This window comes from Talpa occidentalis, unplaced genomic scaffold (genome assembly GCF_014898055.3).
Source record: "Talpa occidentalis isolate TD23 unplaced genomic scaffold, MPIMG_talOcc4v2.1 talOcc4.4, whole genome shotgun sequence".
Taxonomy (NCBI): Eukaryota; Metazoa; Chordata; class Mammalia; order Eulipotyphla; family Talpidae; genus Talpa; species Talpa occidentalis.
The window spans coordinates 57,388,059-57,409,685 of record NW_023604295.1 but is presented as its reverse complement, the minus strand read 5'-3'; the positions used below and the strand labels follow the sequence as shown (position 1 = coordinate 57,409,685).

At 36.8% G+C, this 21,627-nt stretch overlaps 1 long non-coding RNA gene across 1 annotated transcript in view; it reads left to right on the top strand.

The window, feature by feature from the left end:
* The first annotated feature begins 2,778 nt into the window (after positions 1–2,778).
* Positions 2,779–21,627, top strand: part of LOC119257554 (uncharacterized) — a 38,775-nt gene continuing 19,926 nt past the window's right edge. The window contains exons 1-2 of the long non-coding RNA XR_005128060.2: positions 2,779–2,958; positions 4,606–4,812. This is a non-coding gene — a long non-coding RNA (uncharacterized LOC119257554). The remainder of the gene's footprint in view (positions 2,959–4,605; positions 4,813–21,627) is intronic.

The following is a 21,627-nucleotide window of genomic DNA, read 5'->3' as shown; positions in this document are numbered from 1 at the left end:
GCTTTGAGTCAATATCAATAAAACCTTAAGGGATTTGTTGATCCAAACCATTCCCAGTGATGACAGATAACAGAGCTCATAGTTGCTCGGGATGAAGACAAAGGAGGAGTATAGGTTTTCCCATGGGAAGGCAAGTAAGAGGTAATGCCAGGAGAGCCAATAGTGGATATGAAACAGCAAATAATAAACTGCAATTATTTAGTTTTATCAAATTTCATCTGCTCAGGTCATAGACAGGTATCAAGGTATCTGACCTTTCAAAAAATATTAGTTTTCTTATATAATGTTGTCAATTTGTCTCAGGCTTGCTAAAAAGAATGTATACTCAGTTCAGTGTGTTCTTTTCTTGGAATTAGTGCTATCTCAAGTTCAAATGAATCCCAGTAGGAAGATCACAAATACACAACATTATAAATAACCCTAGGAGAATAGAGATTTGAATATTAATCAATTTAAGCATTATGAGACAGCAGGAGACTATTTTGGACAAGATGCATGACACTTTTAATGGCATGGCTCTTTGACAGCTCTTTAATTCCAGGAAGAAAGTTGGACAAGGAGTCAAGGAAGTTATAAGTCAAACCAAAATCTCAAATAAGTTGTCAAACCCCAAAGGCAGTCTTTAAATGGATGGACAGTGTGTCCAACATAGGGGCATATTGTGGTATCTCATTTGATTTTAAAGTGCTATACAACTATTTATTGGACAGCAATGATTTCAACTGGATTAATATTATGAAGATTTGACAAGAGAAAAGACAAGACTATAAAGATTTCCCCAAAGCATTTAGATAATATAATCAGAAAACAAAGAATAATTAAATGATAGCTTTTCATTTTATTGGCTCACCACTGGGCAATACATTGATAGATAATCTCTGTTGATAGCAAAATCCAAGTTCCTATTTATGTTATTCATTTAGCCATTTATTCCTTCACAAAGCATTAAAAATCAGCCCTACTGTATACTAAAGACTGTCCAGATCACTAGGGTTACAAAAATACTGGAAGATGAGACAGATGAGATTGAAAGCCAGACAAGAAATGCAGTTTAGTTCTTGGAGAAAGAGATAATGCATAGGTCAATAAAGGGAAGTAACTGAGTATCAGGGATATAAGATTAGAAACCAAGAAGTAACCAGGTGAAATGGTTGAGTTCTGGAGCTTCCTTAATAAACACTCAGCATCTATCTGATTGTACCTTTGAGTTCTCGCTTGCTTTGGTTGCTGGGCTCCATACTTGTGGAACTTGTACAATATTGTGCACCACACAGAATAAATTAGTTCTGTGATTCTAACTGTCACATATAAACTCTGCGTGTTAACCCCAGTAATTATCAAATGCTGTCAGAAATGTTGATCACTTTAACAGTAGAAATTTGATCATGCTAAAATCCCTGCTGAAAGATGATTCCAAAGCTTTCCAAGTACTTAGTATAAAATTCAAATAGCATCACCTATAAGGCCTAGGTGAACTAGTCCCTGACTATCTCCCAAATTTCATTCTCTAGCACTTTCTCCTGAGTCTCCCTTCTCCACTTGCCCTAGTCTCCCTTCAGTGGCTTAAACATATCCATACCTCTGTTTGGCTGTTCCTTCTGCCGGCATTTCCCATTCCCAGGTCCACCATACTCCTGACCAACCTCTATTCATCTTTGCAATTTGCATTCAAATGTCCCTTCCTTGAGGAAGTCTCTTCTGCCCACCAAATCTAAAATAAATCACTAGCCCCTCACCACTTTCCCTCATTACACTTTTTTTCCTTCATAGAACCTATTACAAATGGAAATTGTACGTATGTAATTCAATTATTTGACATAACACCTAGCATTTTAAGCAACACAAAGACAAAGGTAATGTTGTTTCCTATTTTTAATATAATTCCTGACTTAGAATTTTAAGTACCAGCTGAATGTTTTCTAAAAGAACGAATAAAAGATAATTATATATAATCTAGGAGAATATGGGTAATTAATTATTACATATTACATAATACACATAGGGCTTTGGGGTAACGATATTATTTTCAAACTGGAGTTTCTAGAGAAAGAGAACAAATACAGCCCTTGGTGGCAAACACCTCAACTAGATGACCTCCAACTACCCTCTGCCCTTTTACTTCTTTGGACCTCAGTTTCCCAAAATGTTCAATAAGTGGTTGGATGGCCTTTGTGATTTCTATATTAAAAATTGAAGAAAATAATCTATTCAAGTAGGAATTTTAGAAAAATATCCCAGTGAAGCACTAAGGATTTTAATGCTTAGCAGCCTCCAGCTGTACCAGTTTGCTGGGATGGTGTCTTCGGAGTCAGAAACCAGGTCCATCCACTTGCTTATCACTGTTCCCCTCACCTAAAAAGCACGTCTGATCTTTCCAAACAGAGATTAGAAATGTGTATGGGCAAGTAATAAATTTAAAAAAAAAGCAAGCATTTAACTTTTTAAACACTCTTATCAATTCAACATGTAGGTTTGGCACAAAATCAAAGAACTCTACACAACAGCTGCCTTCATTATCTTGTGTGCATACTGAGTAAGAAATTTCGACTCTAGAAGAGGCTGTTTCAGAAAGTAAAAAATACAGCTGCTCTATCTTCATAGGTCACTGCATTAAGGAAGTCATTTTAGAGAATTTTGTGGACTTTTTACTTTTTTGGTCTGCATTCACACACTGTAAGTAGATAAAATACCAAGTATATGATACTATACTTCCCAAATGTATTTGTAACTGCTACAGTAAGTCTTTAGATTCTAAAAGTTCCATTCTGCCAACGGACAGTGCCACCATTTCTCAAAGTACTGGTCTTACAGAGTAGCTGCCAGGTTGTTTGGCACAGTTATATAACTACTGCTGATAAAGTTCACCTTGCAGCCAGGAAATAACAGCCTTCAAGGATTCCCAAATACAAGGCTGGACTCTGACAGTAAATTTGTTCCTGTGTTCACCTGTAATTTAAGGTAAAGAAACTGTCTAAGCTAAAATAAGATGTACACTGAGTACCACAGGTGACTGAAGACTCGTTTTATAATCTAAGAGAGAGAAATTTTATTACTGTTTTTTGGAAGAGACAATAATGCCAGATACATAGTTCATTCTCAGAAATATTCATTATATTTGTGCATTGATGACCTACGCCCTGATCTGATGACTGGATATTTTATGAATACACAGCTCATAAGCTTTACGAATACATTCATTTGGACCCCAGTAAGATCGTGACTATGGCTTACACAGCTTCTCCTTTTCTCTGGAATAACCTTTGTTCTGTGTCTCCCAAGCACGAATACATTCGTAGATGTGGTGTATACATACATGTATATGTGTGTATACATAGATGTTACATTCTTTTTATGTACTCAAGCATCAATATGAATCTCACCTGCTCTGTAAAGGTACTCTTTCACTTTCCTTTCCTAGATAATCAACCTCTTTTTCCTACACCCTTTCTATGTTCCCTCTGTGCCCAGTTCAGATACCTGTTATAAATTTTAACTACTTTGTTTAATTGACTTCTTTTTGGCAATAAGTTTCAGGGAAGACTTGCCATGTTATTCATCTTTGTTTACCTTCAAGTTATCTCACTACTATATGCCACTGCTGAAAAAGTATAGGTTGCACTTGCTAGGAGTTCTCAGTATGATCAGACTCCTAATAAATGTGGTATGTGGCACCTCATACAAGATAAGAGATTATTTTCAGTGGCAAATGGGCTTTGGACTCTTAAGAGAATGTTAAAAAGTGAAATGGATTTTGTTTCCCTTCTTCTGATTCTGTAACTTTCCTTTACTCCTCAGATACCCAGTCTTCACATGCCATTAGGAATTCAAAATGTGCCATTCCCAGAAAAGCCTCATGACCCTCTATTTTCTTTCTAGTGCTCTTCTCATTCCATCCCCCTCCCCTGTGAAGACTCCTTTTACTTAAAAGTAGTACTTTACTTACTAATGCTGGGCTTTGGTTAGATAAGCTGAACCAAGTAATTTATATTGCAGAAAAAGGTACAAATTATTGGTGCATTATGTGATATCAATAAGATATTCTGAGACAATTTGCAGACTTCTAGGGAGATATTATTATTCACTCTGACCTTGAATTACTAAACTTAAAGCTATCTCTTTAACTCTTACTTTGGCTTCTAGGGTAGGGAAATGTATCCCTGAGATGAGGCTTTTATGCCCTTTGGGCCCAATATTGTGAAAAAGGAAGAAAAAGCTATCTGGATTTGCCTAGACAAAGTGACCAGAGACTACTAATTTATGAGTCAGTATAGTCTTTATTTGGCACTAATATCTAGATTCTTTTTTATGTCCTTGGTATTTTTATATATCCTAATGAACCCTCTTTGTTGTAAAAGCAAGTTTAATAGATAATTCATAAGTTCCATTAGAGTTGTTTGTTTGGGGTGCAAAGTGTCTTCTGGATTAAACTGAGAACATTCAGAACTAATTTAGTTTGTTTGTTTTGACTAATTCATAAAGTAAACTTTATACCAGGTATATAGGAAAGGAAAAAAGACTGCTTTGTTCAGGTGTTTTGGACAAGTAAAAAGATAGAAAAGTCTTAAATAACTTATTTTCAAATTTTTGTTTTACATTCCATTGCAGGGTTACAACCACAGATTGGTTGTCTTCTATGCTGTAAAGATCAGTGACTAGTGACTGACATTGGGCCACTTAGCCTGATGGAGTTTACTGCCGCAGGATCCCAAATTGTTGAATACCTGTTCCATGAAGTGTTGGAAGCTTGGTTGACTGCAGTTATCAAATCAGTTGTTGCTCCTTACTTTACCACAGCAGTGCTTTTCTGCCTGGGTGAGTGCCTTACAATGCCCTCTGTGCTTCAACCATCCTAAAAAATTATTCATCTAAGTATAAGGACTTAATCCATTACCCTAATTTTGTAGCTTCATTCCCTCCTAAAATCCCTTTTAAGAGATGGTTATCTACAATCATTATTAGAATCTACTATTGGTTAATAGATTATGCTGAATGGATTTGGGTGTTCCCATCTTATTTAATATTCCTGTGATGACTCCTTTGGCTGCCTAACATTCCATAGTATGAATAGCATGCTTTATTTTACCAAGTCCACAGTATTGTACATTTAGTTTCTTACTAATATTGATTATTGATATTACAACTAATTTTCAGCAAACATTTAAATATTAACAATGCACTATCACCTGAATTTTGGTCCAAGCTTACTTTTTGATAATTTGAATAAAGTTTATATAAAGGTACTAATTGGAACACTAACAGAAAATGACCTTGATTAGATCATTAACTGGGGATAACCTTGTTGTCTAGTTATGAATTTACCACCATTTTGGCAACTAAAAAGATATTCTGAAGTTAAAAGAAAATTGCTTCTGTGAAAAGAATGTTTGTTTTGATTGAACTGACTACAGCTTGTGTCCAAGACTGCATTTACTGAACTTTTAACTGAACAAAACTCTTGGTTGGCAAGAATTGGTTTCCAGCTAGACATAGTCTTCTCTGAGAACTATGCAACAATATTTTTTTTTTTCCTCTCCATAACAGCCAAGTTCATTTTGACTAAAAAGTCAATGAACTGTAAAAAATGTAATCTCTACCCAATTCTAGTTTTTAAATTCTATCCTTCCTTGCCTCATCTTTTCCCTTAAACTCCCCCTAACCAAAGATCCCAGTAGGACACAATTTGGGCTCATACCTGAGTTGGTGGTCCCCAATTTGTAAATCAAAGACTTTTCCAAATAAATACTATAATTTTATTTTAGCACTGTCATGTTTTTCTATGTTGTCATCTTGATGTATTTGATCTTTTCAGTTCACTCTACCTGCAATCTTATTATTCTCAGAGTATTCTTTCAAAAATTTTCTTAGCAGATTGAACTACCAATCAACCTATGAGCAGAATTATCATTTTAATCATCTGTGTAATTCTGGGAGATTAGTGGGGTGTTCACAATGTATTAGTAAAATAAATGGGAAAAGTTATTTTCAAATAGGAAAAAAAATAGAAAATATTAAAGTCTATAATTTATATATAATATGTATTTATATTTTATATAATTTATATATTTATGTATAATATATATGAAAAGAGAGTCATTTTGTCTCCGTGTATCCATCTATCTACATCATCCATTGACTTGGCAGTGTTTAGAGAGGACTCTCCTCCCCTTGAAAAAGACCATATGCTTTACATACACCCTCCCAGAAGGTCAGAAAATAAGCATTTCCACAGACTACTGCTTTGCATAGGACTACTTATGTTGGAGCCAGGAAGCCTGCATTTAAGGACCCAAGGGGTGATGGGCCTTTTCTGCTGGATCAAGTGCTGGATACCACTTTCACTGCATTTCTGGCCTTAGCACAATCTGGAACAGACAGCCGGCTGGAGTGTGTTGGCACGTGTGTGCAGTTATACCATCTGTTTTGCTTTTTCAAGTCATCAATTTCCTCTACTTATGATCTCTCCCATCACTTAGTACAGTTAGGAAAAATATGTGCTCTGAGTATTTTGTCTTTAATTACTTTTGTAGATCTATTCAAAGGAAATTGTGCTGTAGTACGTGAGTAATGATAAAGTAAAATGTTACTGCGGAAAAAAAGCATAAATCATTAAAATTAAATATTTAAGCCTCATCTAATTAACAAGTCAATAGAAGTTGTGGTCTTGGCAGCCTCATGAACAGTCAAGAAAAAGGAACCCAAGTAGAAGTGTCTTTGACAGAGGCAGGGTCTGTTACGGTCCATTGCAAGCTTATTTTTTGTTAAGTATTTTAGATTTATGTTATAATCTTATGAGGCTATTTCTTCTACTCATATTATTTGAAATATTTAAGCACTAATGTGGACTACATCTATCTCTTTTGGAAGCTGGAAAATAATAGCTCCCTTGAGAGAAGAAGCACCATCTTTTATAATATCTAAAATAACTGGTATGACCTGAAAACATTTTGACATTTCAGAATGGATATATTTATGTTAAAGTAATAATTATATTTCTGTCATAGATGACACAAATGTAACTTCCACTCTGTGAGGGAATTTCCTCAAACCTCCTTGATTCTTTGCAAACAACTGCCAGATGGGTTGCATTATCATTCTTTTATAGGGAAAAAAAATCTGGGACAAAGACTCAGCTAGAAAAATGAGAAAAAGTAAAAAAGGACAACTATAAAATGAAATAAAAGGATCCATGCATATATTCTGGATCATGTAAGTGCCCATAGGAGTCCCCCTGTCACAGTAAACAAGTATTTGAACAGAATATTAATAAACTACCCACAGAACTGCCTGACAAAGAACTGATGTTTTGCTGAACATAATGTAATCTAATGAGTCTGTGGCAGAATTAGAAATACAACCTAAAATTTATGACAAAAATCATCAATTACCAGAAGCTGCTCCTCTCCACATCATGTTAATTTTATTATAAAGAATGCCTTGTGGCCACAAAAACTTAAATTAAATTACAAGGTGATGAAAATTCTGAAGGCAGTTAAATTTGTATTTTTCCATTTCTCGTGGAACCAAGAAAGAAATGAGAAAAAATACATTAAAATTCCTTAACTATTCTGACCATTCACTAGCAATTTAAATAAGAGTTTTACAATTTGACTTCAAACCTGAAGGCAATTACGTAATGCAAATGCAAATTTTGCAAATCCCTTCAGACAAATAGCAATACTTTCTTTACCTGTTGATATTTGTTGCAATAACTTAAACAAAACTGTTCTTTCATCTAATGAGGAAAGTTTATTAGATTCAAAACTGATTTATTCTACATCCCTCAGGTTTGTTTGCTATTTTTTTAATTTATTTTGCTCAGACTACATAAGACAAAAGAGCATGAATGGTTGTTATAAGATGCTTATAACTGATCAGCCTGGAAGTGATGCACATCCCTCCCATTCATGTTCTATTGAGCAAAACTCAACTAGATGGTCAAGCAAAAGTGTAAAAATGATGGCACAAGAGGGAGACAAAAATGTTAGTTTTTAACCATGAGAGAATCGATGCATTCTTCTAATGCCTGGAGAACTCTTGTTCTGTGATGGAGAACAAAGATCAACCAGAGTTGGTTTGGAAATTTAGGTAGTTAGAAATAAATATGATACACTAGAAGTGATGACTGATCAACAGAGGTTTAAAAAAGGGAGAATAGATAGTAGTCTGCAAAGAGGAGGTCAAAAACATGATTTCATATCCATAAAACTAAATGCTTGTGATCTGCTAAGGTATTTCTCATTCTGGGGTGCAGTAGTAATAGATTGCATTACACCTCCAACTATGCAGAGGCCAACCCATCCCTTCAAAACAGATACCAATTGAGTCTGGAATAGCCATGGAAGGAGATGCATTTGAATTTGGATCCTTCTTGTCTTGATGGTCTTTTGGGACTGCTACTTCTCTCTGCATTGTCATTAGATAGTTATAGATCTGTCTCCTCCACTAAATTGAAAATTCCACAGAAGCTAGGAGTGTATCTTAGTATTCTCTGTGTTCTTGGAATCTGGCCTCCCAAGAAATGAAACACAGTAGGAGTTTCCAAACTAAATTGAACTGATTCTGTAGGTCTGTTTATATGGTTTCCTCATTCTTAATAAAATATGACAGTTTTCAGTCTTCATAATTGCTAGCAGCATGTTTACAGAATTTGGATCATCAATATAAAAGAACTTCCAGATTTTATTATAATGTTACAATACTTATGGGGAAATAAGGTCTTACTACTCTAGTCTATTAAGCATCTTAAATAATTTAATAAAATATATATTTCCCTTTAAATAAATTTTAATAAAATTTCAAAAATAGAAAGGAATGCAGTGAACTGTCTCCCCGGTATCCAACAGTCCCAACCTCTGCTATCATTTTTACTTTTACTTTTCCTTTTTATTTTTAATATAAACCTGACCTATAGGCTTTGGCTTTCAAAAAGATTTTACTTCTCTGCCTTTCAACTTTATTTTTAGTAAAGTGGCATTGAGATTTACTTGGATATATATAATATTTTCATAAAGAAAAGTAAATTGGAAGGATTCATTGTGTGTGACAGCATATATATTAGTAATAAATTTAAGATACACTAAATCCTTGACAAGAACTTAAATTTAATATGAAAAGTTGTTCTTAATATAAGTTAATATCCACATTAAGTGATCATGCAAGGGACAGTCTAAGAGTAATAGCAGAAACAATACCAAACCCATTCCGTCTACTCAGAACAGGGATGATAACTAATCCATCGTTTTCTTTGGCATAACTAGAACACATTTGTGAATTAAATGAGAGGAGTGAATATCACTGTTTTGAGTCCCTTTTTGGTGCATGGAAAAGCATAAAAATCCCCAGTAAGCAAGACAATATGGGATGGACAGAATTTTGATATTTTAGATCTTAGGGGTTTAAAGTATTATTATTATTATTATAAAGCATTTTATTATCTATATCAGAGAAAGAATTACAAGTTCAGCAGAACCAAAAGGTAGATGGGGGGAAAAAAAGGAGGGAAAGGAGGAGGGAAAAGAATTTCTGTTTTTTTGTTGCACTAATTTGAATCAGTCATTCCTAGATTGGAAAACTCGAATCTGCCATTTACCAGTTAATGACATTGAACTTGGTTCTCAGTTTCTCATATAGAAAATGACAGGAATGCTTATTTAAAAAATGGAAAAATGCATTGCAAATTAAAAGTGTTAAAATAGTTGTTATTATTTTGAAACTACAATTATATTCTTTTAATTTAATTTACTTAAGTTACTAAATTCACTGAGAAGTCTAGTGTTAGAATCACAGTCCAGTACATGTGGCAGTTTTGTTAAAAGTTGAGAAAGGTGCTCCTCTCAGGAGATGTTACAGTGTAGAGGAATGTGTGGCTTGGCAAACATTGGGAATTTTTGTCTGAACTAGGTGTCTCATTCCCAGAAACATCTGCATTGTTTTGCAGGTTGACAACAGTCCAAATTTCAGTCTCTACCCATATCGTTGGCTATGCTTTCGTGCAAGACATAACCTGCAGAATCATGCACCATTCTTTGGTTGGAAGACTTTTGGGAGGGTATCTAAGCAGAGTCTTTCATTCTGGAGAACACTAAGTGAGGGACTTATCTGTTATGCAGCCATTTCCATTTGTTCCTGGCTTGATGCATATTCACCTTTAACTTCCAAACAAATGTCATCTCAAGCCATAGGATTTTCATGTGCAAATCCCATACAACTGAAAAACTACTGCTAAGTTTTCCTTAGACATCATGTAGTAGACTTGGTTGTTTTCTTCTTTATTTATAAGAGAACTCTCAATTTTGCTCAAATATCTATTTTCCTATTTCTGAAATGACTACTCTTTAAACCAGTCTGGATAGAAATTGTTATTTAGGGTATCCCTGGTGGCACATGGGTTAAAGGCTCAGCACTATCAAGCTATCACCAGTCACTGCTGCATGATTTTGATCGCTGGCCAGGGAGCTAGCCCACATGGCACAGCAGACCTCTCCTGTCTCGTCCGCTGCTTCCCTCAGCAGTGTATTTCAGTAGATCTGCCTGTTTTGCTCCCTACTCTGTCTCTGGTGATTCCTCTCACTTCCCACACCGCTGGCCTACACCCGAATTCTTGTATGCATAAATAATAAAATAAATCTTAAAAAAAAGAAATTGTTATTCCTTGTACCAAAGGATTATAACTGATGAGCATATGCTTCTCTGCAGGCAAGAAGCCTGAGTATCTTGTCTCCTCAGGGCTTTCTGCATAGTCTTTATTCCTGAGGCTCGTTTATCCTCATTGTTTCATCTGGACACACTTTAACTTGTCTAAGCCTGGGATTGAATGCAGTGGTTCCTTATGGCACGTCCTATGCAGGGTATTCTGCTGAGTCATTTTGAACTTTTCATCAAGATATTTTTGTGCTTGTTCTTGAGACATCACATCTGTTTCATATTGTAACAGTGTATTGTTTGCTTGTTTAACCAAAGGGCATGATAAAAAATAAAATCTTTATTAAGTTTATTTGGTTAGAGTCATTCTATCATCCAATTCAGCTGAGATACTATGGAAATCTTTCCTAGAAAAGAATGTATTTGCAATCCATAAATGTGGAAAGAAAATCCACCTATGCAATTTTTCTGCAGTTTGGGCACATTGCATTCCTGGTCCATGATGGCTGCTGTTTTCTTCATCAGAACTATCATTATATGTTTTATCTTTTTGATCATCTCCTGAGCCACATATTCTACCAAATTCCTGAAGTTCTATCTTCTCCCTTTCTCTAATTGTACTTGGAACTTCCAGTCAAGATGGCAGAAGATCTTCCAGTTTAGAAAGTTTGTCTGGGTTGATCCAGTTGTTTTCAGGATACTGCACATCAAATTTTGTGTAAATATCACCATTTTCAAAGAGGTCATGATACTGTGCAATTCTTTCAACTCAAACTACATGAACACATCCTGCTTCAATTACTTTATGAGAGGGCTATTTCATCACAATCTTGTGTCTTGTGTCCTTTAAAGTGTTTAAATGTGCATTGAAATCCACATAATACTTAATTTAACATGTCCTATCTTATATACTGTGTGCAAAGCATTTCCATCTCTCTGTAACACTTCATGTTCTTTCTCCTGTAGCAAAAGAACAATGTTTTCTGGTTCTATTTCTGGAGCCTACTCTGCCTCCCCAGTGAATGAAATTCTATGTCCATGTTTCATGACTTTGTCTGTGTGGACTTAAAGAACATTGCCTTCTTTAATTACCTTCTTCCCTTCCCATTTTTTACAGTGGCCTTTTTCATTAATTGCTTCTCCATTGCAGTCAGAACAAACAGACTGCACCTGTTGTAGCGTTCCTAGAGCCAGCTGTCTGACACCTTGATCCTGACAAGAACTGCCTTTCTGAATAGCTCCAGACTCCACCTTGCACTGCTTGCACTATAGATAGAATCCAATTTTGATAAGCTGTAGTTTGGTTGTCTTACCATTATACATCATCTAAGGATACTTTGGGAAGTGGAAGCATTATGTCTTCTTCTGCCATTTGACTTTTACTCAGAGTGTCCACAAAGTAAACACTCCTCCAACAAGAAATGTGAGAGAAAATGTTAGTTTTGCCACTACCTCCTCCACTACCTTCTTGAAGGCCTTGTTCTCCATATCTGTCATATAACTCAACTTCTCAAGATTTGAGAGCTTATTTGCAAAGTTTATTTCTTTTATTTTGAAAAGTGAAACTCTTCAGCATTTGGATTCTTCTACAGACACCACTCCTTGGCTAATTTTCTGTAATGACTTCTTCATGATCTCTATATGATACATATTTCTCTTGAGTCACTCTTTTTCTTTGCAGTGAAAATGGGAATAATGATTTCTAGGTTCATTTCATGTTGGAGCTGAAACTGGAATGTTCAACTTAAAAAAAAAAAGCCAAACATCTTTCCACAGTGCTTGTATCATTGTATATTCCACTGGCAATGCACAGAAGTCCGTTGGTCCATTTGCTTCCTCATACCTGGGATGGTCTCAATTATTAATGATAGACATTTAAGGATAAACATTATTTAAAGCATAGACATTCTAATGTGTGTTGGTTTTACTTTTATTTCCCTAATGAATAATGAAGGACATTTTTTCACACATTTATTTGCCATCATGTATACTTTTTGGTGAAGAATCTGTTCAACTAGTTTGCCCACTAATTTTATTGGATTGTTTGTTTTATTGCCAACTTCTGAATATAATCCCTTTTATTAAGTATGTGATTTACCAATATATTCTCCCAATATTTGGTTTAATTTTTTTTTATTTTGTACAGTGAATTTCAAAAAGGAGTTATTAATATCGATAAAGTCCAATATCTTGGCTACTATAAATAATTCTGTAATGAACATATAAATGTTTATATGTGTATTTAAATGACTGGTTTCATTTTCTTTGGATGCATAGCTGGCTATGGTAGACTTACTCTTAAAATTTTGAAGGATGTCCATATTGTTTTACATAATATTTGCCCCAATTTACATTTCTACTAACAATGTATGAAATTTCCTTTTAAACACATTCTTGGAAACATTTGTTTCTTATCTTTTGGAGAATAATCATTCCATCAGGGGTGACTTGATATTTCATTGTGGCTTTGATAATAAATGATGTTAAATATAGTATGCAGTATTTTTTAAATTCTTATTAATATTTGTAATTACCTCCCTTCTGATTCCTGATACTGTGATACATATTTCTCTCGAGTCACTCTTTTAGCCATCATGTTTTTATTTTTTCAATATTTATATATTGTTAATACTTCATTTATTTTTATATCATGCCAATTTTATTTCAATGCATTTATTCATTTCATATTTATTTCATTTTTATTTCAGTTAAAATACTTTTGAATTTTCTTTCCTTTTTTTAATTCTTGGACACATTGGTTACTCAGAAATATGTAACTTCATTTAAAAATATTTGGGGATTTTCCTGATATCTGTTCTCAATTTCTAATTTAATTCTACAGTGATTAGAGAATAGCTTTGTATGTTTTAAGCCCTTTTGAATTTATTGAAATTTGCTTTATGGTCCAACATATGATGATTTTTTTGCAGCAGACCTCTCCTGCCTTGCCCACTGGTCCCCTCAGCAGTGCATTTTTGTCAGTCTGCCTGTTCTGTTCCCCACTCTGTCTCTGGTGAACCCTCTCACCCCCCACACCTCTGGCCTGTACCTCAGTTCTTGTATGCATAAATAAATAAATCTTTAAAAAAAATAAATAGAATACTGTGAAGTGACAATGTTTTATCTTTGCTTTTCTTTCCTTTTTTTATTAAGGAAAACATTTAGGTTTTTAAAAATTATTTTATCTTTTATAGACTAAAATATCACTTTGTTATTATGATTTATTTTTCTTTCTTAAAGCCTATTTTGGATATAACAACTTCAAGGCATCTGCTAATATTTTTGAGTTAACATATGGTCTCCTTTGAAATTTCACTTTTTATGAAGCTTGATAATATACCTGCTTTTGTACTATTCTATGTTGGTCCCCTATTGCTTCATAAACTTTTAGAAGTATAATTCAGGTATGGGATTGGTTCCGTTAGTAATCCTTTCAACTCTATAGGAAACACCTTTACTTGAAAATTTTAACCTGCTGTTATTTTCTAACCATTATTTAAATTCTTTCCTTCATGTATCCATTTCTTTACTGATATCTAACCTTCACAAGATTAATATAAGTTTACTTCTTCAGGAGAAATGTGATTAAAGTAAAATTTGAATTTGAATTGTTTCATAAAAATTTGAATTTTTTTCTGTAAATATTACATGGTTTTCAAGATAAAGCTTGTATATACTGATCTAAGATAAGCCTATTATTATTCTTCATTGTCTATCAGGAGTCATCCATCTTTGATATGTGATATTCATGAGTCTTTTTTTCCTTATGTATTAATTCTAATAAAACCACCACATACCAGGTGTGCATGAATACAAGTACTATAGATGTGTGTGAATAAATACTACTTAGAAAAAAAGACAAAGATTCAAAGTTTAAAGGGTACAGAATTCACTTTTGAATTCACCTCTAGGATCCAGAGATTGCCAGAGGCAGTGCTATTTAAGAGAAGAAGAAAAACTTCTTCAAAAAGATTCACAGACTCTATTCCTATTTTTCTATTCTGATGCTTTTATTTCACTCACCATCCAAAAATTTCTATGGCATTTGAAAACTAATATCACAAAAACATTTGAACATATAGCATTATTTTAGTATCTTTTATCCCCTAATTAGAGAAATAAAAGGATAAAATTAGTTACTTTGGCTCACTACCTATGGTACCACAAATCAGAAAGGTCTTTTGGCAGAAGAGATTCTATCTTGGATACTATAAGGTTCAAATAACCAGTGAATGCTTTTCATAGATCTGAAATTTTTAAAAAATTATACAAGTGATGCATTTTCAATAGAAATGTGAAAAATACAATAAATAAATACTTTTTATAACTACATCATTAGAGGGGACCACTATTAGTGTTTTGGTTCTTAAAATGATATAAACAAAAGATAGATGCATTCATTTACTTAAGTAGGTAATTCTAGATAAGCCTACCAACTTCACTGAATTCCCAACATTTTCATTCTTCCCCTTTCTCTGCCCATGATGATAAGCAAAAATTGTTGCTTCTACCTTTTAATGTGGCTAGTCCTTGACCAATTTCCTAGATCACCCACTATCCTATTCTAAATAACTGATATCTGTGAATAATGCAATAGCCTTTCCATTGGTGTCTCTTCCATTCTTTTTTAAAATTTAAACAGTTGCTTTTTTTAAAAGATTTTATTTTATTTTTGCATAGAACTGGGGTGCAGGTCTGAGGCAGGCGAGAGGATTCATCAGAGACAGAGTGGGGAGCAGAACAAGCGGATCTGCTGAAATACACTAAGGGGAGCAGCGGGCAAAACAGGAGAGGTCTGCTGCGCCATGGGTAACTCCTTGGCTGGGGATTGAACTTAGCCATCATGGTGGTAGCGATGAGACTTAACCCCTGGGCCACCAGGGAGGCCCACAACCTCTTCCATTCTTGGCCCACACAGACGTTCTTCACAAAACTATAAATGGATCACTTAAAAACATAAGTCAAGTTACATGGTTTGGCATTCCTCCCTCCAATGACTTTTCATCTGATGCAGAGTCAAGGCAACATTACAATAGCCTGGAAGAGCTTAAATTATTAACTCTTAGCCATTTTCATGACTTCAGATCTATCCAACTACTCTTCACTACTACATTCCAGCTATGCAGATTTCCTTGTTATTAAAAAAAGTAATGTGTGGTCCTGCTAAAGAAGATTTGTCGGGCTGCTCTGTCTCTGTGAAGGGAAGCTTTGCTCAGAGGCACACACAATCCCACACCTTCTTTCAGTCCCCTCTGCAACATACTCTATCGGAGAGGCTTTCTCTGTCACAGAGGCTGATCATCTCATAGGACCTATCCCCATACTCTTTCCCACGCTTTCTCTTTGTAGTATGTATCACTACCTGATCAACATATATTTCCTTTCTTTTGATTATCTCTTCACTTGGTCCCATTCACTTTTCCTTTTCTGTATTAGGGACAGAATCTGGTATGTAAAAGGCACTCAAAATTATTTGTGAGTAAATTGAACTATCATGGAAAAGCAACTATATACTGTGCTTCTGACAGATATGAAGATATCTATAAAGGAAAACAATGGAATGTTTTAGTCAGAACTATCCCAGAACTCCATGACGTATCATCACCATGGGACAAAAATACAACAATCCACAACTTAAATTATGAGCTGAAATTTGGTTGTCTGTGTGTAGGGTAAGTAAAGTATCAGGCTTTTCTATCCTCCTGTCATTAGATTAAATCCATGCCTGATGACGGATACCTGGAGTAGGGTGTGGGCATGCATAGGTGGGTACACTTGGGCTGAAAGATGGGGCTTATAAGGGCGGCACCATGGGGACGCCAGCAGAGCAAACGGAGCAGAGAAGCAAAGGCCACAAGAGAATGTCAGAGAGCCCAGAAAGAGTGAAGATTTGCTCGGGGCTGGGAGGCCTGCCAGCCTTCAGCCCCCTCCCCCTGGTACCCCTGCCTGCTGTGTACCTAAACCCAATTAAACCCTGAAAAAGCCACCGAGGGCTCAGGACTCCTCCTTGACCTGTGTGCTCCAATCCCAGAGATCCTGCTCTGTGCCCATCCTACCACTACACTGTGCTATAGGATGTGTTTTCTTATGGAGTCAATGTAATGGCAGTAAAGTTAGAAATTCCTCTTTATAAGTCATGATCTGTGGTAGTTCTGAGCACCTCCCTGTTCCCAAGTTTTTGATTCATGTCCCACAGCATTTCTGAGATCTGAGCTCTCTTTAAATTTGAGCAGGGAAATAGTGTTAAGGTTTTGTTGCTTGGAGGAAGGGTCTATTGACTGAGAAATACCTAAAAGAACATTGAAGAAAGGGGTACTAATCTGCATTCACTGGTATTGTGCAACCATCCCAGGACAGGTAGTTTCACCATTGGTTCACAAGCCTAAAAGAGTTTCGGAGCCCTCGGTATCAATTTTACAGATCTTTAGTGCTAAATCAGGGAGCAGACCAGTCGACAGGGAGACAGCAATCTCTGGCATTCTCTGTTCTCTCAGTCTTATGTGGTCTCGTAGTCTTGCCTCAGAGTGATGCCGCCCTTTTTTCCCTTACCTCTTGGCACAGATGTCTGCACTTACAGGTGACTGTGCATATGGACCAGTGCTCTATGGGCCCAGGTGTCCATAATCATAGGTGTGCATGCCCGTGCCCACACTGCTTGACCCTGGGCATCCACACCACCTAGGAGGAGTGCAAGACTGCAGGTGGTAGCCATAGAGGCCAGCGGTGGGAGGTGGAGACTGGGATGAGGGGAGCCTGATTCACTTCATTTACCCTACAGCTTCCATAACAAAATACTGTGAACTGGGTTACTAAAACAACAGAGATTTATTCTCTCATAATTCTGGCGTGTCCAAGTTCAAGATGACAGCAGATTGCTGTCTGGTGATACCTCTCTCCTGGAGCTGCAGCTGAACGCTTTCTTTCTCTGAACTGTGTCCTTCCCATGGCTTTTCTCTGTGCTCTTGAAAGGACTGATCTCAGTTAATTCCCCTTCTTATCAGGACCTCAGAATTAGGTTCCATTACAGCCTCACTTAAGCCTTATTGCCTCCCTATAGGGCCTATTTTCAAAACAGTCACACTGGGTGTTAGGAATTCAGTATATGAACCTGGGAGAGTCACAATTAAGTCTGAAACAAAACCCTTTTGTACAAGAAAGTGGGAGGAGTCAGAGAAGGCAGCCCAACAGCTGGGCCCAGTGAAATGGCCTGGGTGAGGGGGCCCTGCAGCAGATGGGCATTTCAGTGCCTGGAGCTTTAGAAGTTTGGTCAATCTCCTACCACCTGTGCTTATTCCCCCAGACATTTCAATTCTAAGCAGCTGCTGTTTATCATTCCTCCCTCTTCTCAGCTGGCAAATCTTAACAAGTACAGGCTATTTCCCTGACAGTGTTAGTTTGGGATAATCTCAAATTGTAAAATGTCTCAAGGTATAGTTCCCCCAGGCTACCAGTGCCAGAAAGGCCTGGGGAGAGTGTTATGACTGGGTATGCTAGAGATCTAGTTCAAACCTGCTGAGTCAGAATTTCCAGGGTGGGGGCCCTACAATTAGCAGCCATAACAATTTTCCCTGGTGTTATTTATGCAAAGTTAGAGGCCACTGAAGAGTTTTGGACAAATTACTAACTTGCAGCTTTAATTTTAGTTGTCTTCATTCCTCTCTTCTGCTCTCCCTTTCTTTCTTCCTTCATCCCTTCCTTTGTTCCCACATTTTTTTTTTCTCAGTTGAAGTCCCAAATCAGGACTTTAAAATAATATATGGATTTTACTAGAAAAATGAATCAGTATTTATTAGCATATGTGCAGTAACTGTCAGCATATAAGAAATCAAATGTACTGTAACAGCGTGGGTTGGTGCGAGCAGCTGGCAAATGGAAGGAAAAACACACTTCGGGAGAGGGGCTACTGATCATAAGATCTCTGGAGGGAAACACGATGATTAAGTGTGAGTTGGGATTTCCAGTCAGATGATGTTCATCTCATCATTTGGTAAGAGAGGACAGTGCCTTTATTGGAAGGAAAGTAAAAAGCTTGGAAAGAAAACATAGAACAGACATGTTTGATGTGTGTTATATTTCTCTGCTTTTTTCCCTCCCGTTCCTGACTGAAGCCCTTAGGCAGAAGGGATCCTCAACAAAGGGAACAGCCCTTCTGGCTTTTGTGCAGCACTGCTATTTATTGTTAAGAATTCCTAAACTTCAGAATGTTGAGATTAGTTGCTTAGAAGAAACATTCCCCCTCCCACTTCCTATCCTTTACCCCCAATTAGGGCTGATAATACCAAGAATCGCAGATAAAGAAAGTAATACTTTTCAGTCAGGAAGAGAAAATTTGGTTTGGAAAAGCATTCTAATCAGTTCAAACTGAGCCCTTGTGATTGCTAGAATTCTGAGGTATCATGTATGATTCCAAAACAGATCATCTGTTTGACAGGCCTTCAAATTTTGCATTACAGCACAAAGGCATTTTGACGTGTGGATTTTTTCCAAGCTCTTAGGCATAATTTGGAAAATGAGATGAGGAAGAAGCAGAGGCAATATTTTCTTTCTTTTGTTGACCCAGAAAGAAATACAATTTTAAGTGATTTGGTTATCTAAGGGAGCTTCTCCTTGCCCTGTCACCTAGCTTTTGTGACCTCAATCCCACTTATTAAATACAGCCTGGCAGTCTGTCAGCTGAATGCTGTCACTTTGTTTTATCCCAAGAGATTCATTACAAAGCACCGAGGATTGTGTATAACTGGCTAAGACTCAACTCCAGGCAAACCATAATTACACAGCTGGGTCAAAGGAGAACTATGCCTCACCTCCCCCAGGCTGCCCAAGTCACGGATGCAGGAGATTCAAGCCATTCAACAACGTTTGCAATGCCCTTCAATTAATTTCTCTGCACTGATTTTTCCCCTATGTCTATATATCCTACATGTTACTATTTGAGTAATCTTCATAAAATTGTTCTGATAATGACCCTCTTCTTGCCTAGAGGTACCTCTGACTGGTTCTTCGGCACCTCTAAAAACTGGTTGTTAAACATGAGGCTCACAGACCCAGTAGCAACCACATGATTTGGTTACTAGGAGCACATATTCTCAGGCCTATTATCATTAGAAACTTGGGATGGCTTACAGTGATCTCTGTTTTAATATATCTCCAGGTGATTTCTGATGTGTTACATTTCAGGACTGCTCTAAACCATAATAACCATCTTTCTGAACTTAACCATATTCCACTTTTTGTCTGCATGCAAATTTGACTATTCACGGGACTTTAAATGACCACAATATTTTGCTGCTCCCTTATAACTCAATGGTATTTCCTTTGACTGCAATAACAACTTTTCCACCTATGCCTTTTAGATGTTACCAGTCTACCTCCTTTAGATCTACCTCAAATTCTTGCCCAACTTTTTTTTTTTCCTTTTTCTTTTTTCTTCCCCTAACCTCTGCACCACTGCTATTTCGAACTAGAGTAATTCATTGTTGTGATGGGCTATTCTGTGCTTTCTAGGATTAGGATATTGTAGGGGGCAGGACTGGACACAGTGCAGGTTTTCTGATCCCATGCAGACCGGGTAAAGGAGGAGTCAGAGTCCTCAGTGGTTTTTTGCAGGTCTTTTATTGGGGTTCACCAGGCATATGGCAGGCAGGGGTGCTGGCTGGGGGGCTGGCAGGCCGGCAGGCCTCCCAGCCCCCAGCAATTCTTCACTCTATCTGGGCTCTCTGGCGTTCGTTCTGCTGCTTCTCGGCTTCTCTTTTGGCTTCTGCTGCTGCTGCTGGCGTCCCAGTGATGCCGCCCTTAAAAGCACAGTCTTAGCTCAGCTGAATCCCATCTACCTATGCCCACACCCTATTCCAGGTGCCCGCCATCAGGCATGCATTCAGGACAAGGATCCATCATCTATCCTGATGGCGGAAGGGCAGAAAAGCCTGACATTTTCTTTACCCTACAGATATCTTACAACATCCCTAGCATCTACGTACTGAATACCAATAGTGTCCCCAGTAGTGGCAACCAAAAATGTATTCAAACATTATCATACGTTGACCAGGGGAAAAGTGTCTTTTGGCTGTGAGCCATTAGTATATGCTCTCATTCTATCATACACCTTAGGTCCCAAAGCTAGACTAAATCTCCCTATTTTCTGTGCTCCTAGAGAAGCTGAACTCCTATGAGTTTCTTAAATCAAAATTGAAAGCTGTATTTTTAAATAAAATATGAACTTATTAAATAGCTTGTATGTGTCTTTGATGAACTATAAAGTGAAGACTATGTAAGGTGTGAACTTTATTATTTTTTTCTAAAGATTTATTTATTTATACAAGCATTGAAGTACAAGCCAGAGGCACAGGAGGGTGAGAGAATTCACAGAGACAGAACAGGGAACAGAACAGGCAGACAGACCGAAATACACTGCTGAGGGGAGCAGCGGGAGAGACAGGAGAGGTCTGCCCCGCCATGTGGGAATCTCCCCGGCTGGCCAGGAATGGAACCGGCACTAAAGAGGATGCTGCGGACAGCTTCAGAGCACTACACTCAACCCGCTGCCCCACTGGGGAGGCCCAAGGTATGAACTTTATCTTTTATAATTTTACTGTATGCCAGTCACTCATTCAATGAACTGAGAACTTACCATCTTCTAAATTTTTATTTGTTCAAAGTATGTTACTCAACTAGTATATTCTAATTCTTGATTTAAATGAAAGATCTGTCTCTGTATGGACACCTGAAATAATCTCAAGTGTCGCTGTTAAATATCATAAAACAATTGTAATAGTAATGTTGAACTCAGAGAATGTTTTGAGGCAGGCCTCTTATTTGTAACAAGAAATTGCTTCTGGCCTCCCGGTGCTATTTTCTTCACAATAACATGAACAGAACACCACTGGACTTCCTGTTCTATGAGCTTCCACTCTCCCTGTGCTCTACCTACTTTGCCATCTTTCTCTGTAAGTAGAGAACGCTATGCCCATCACCTTTTCTCCACCATTA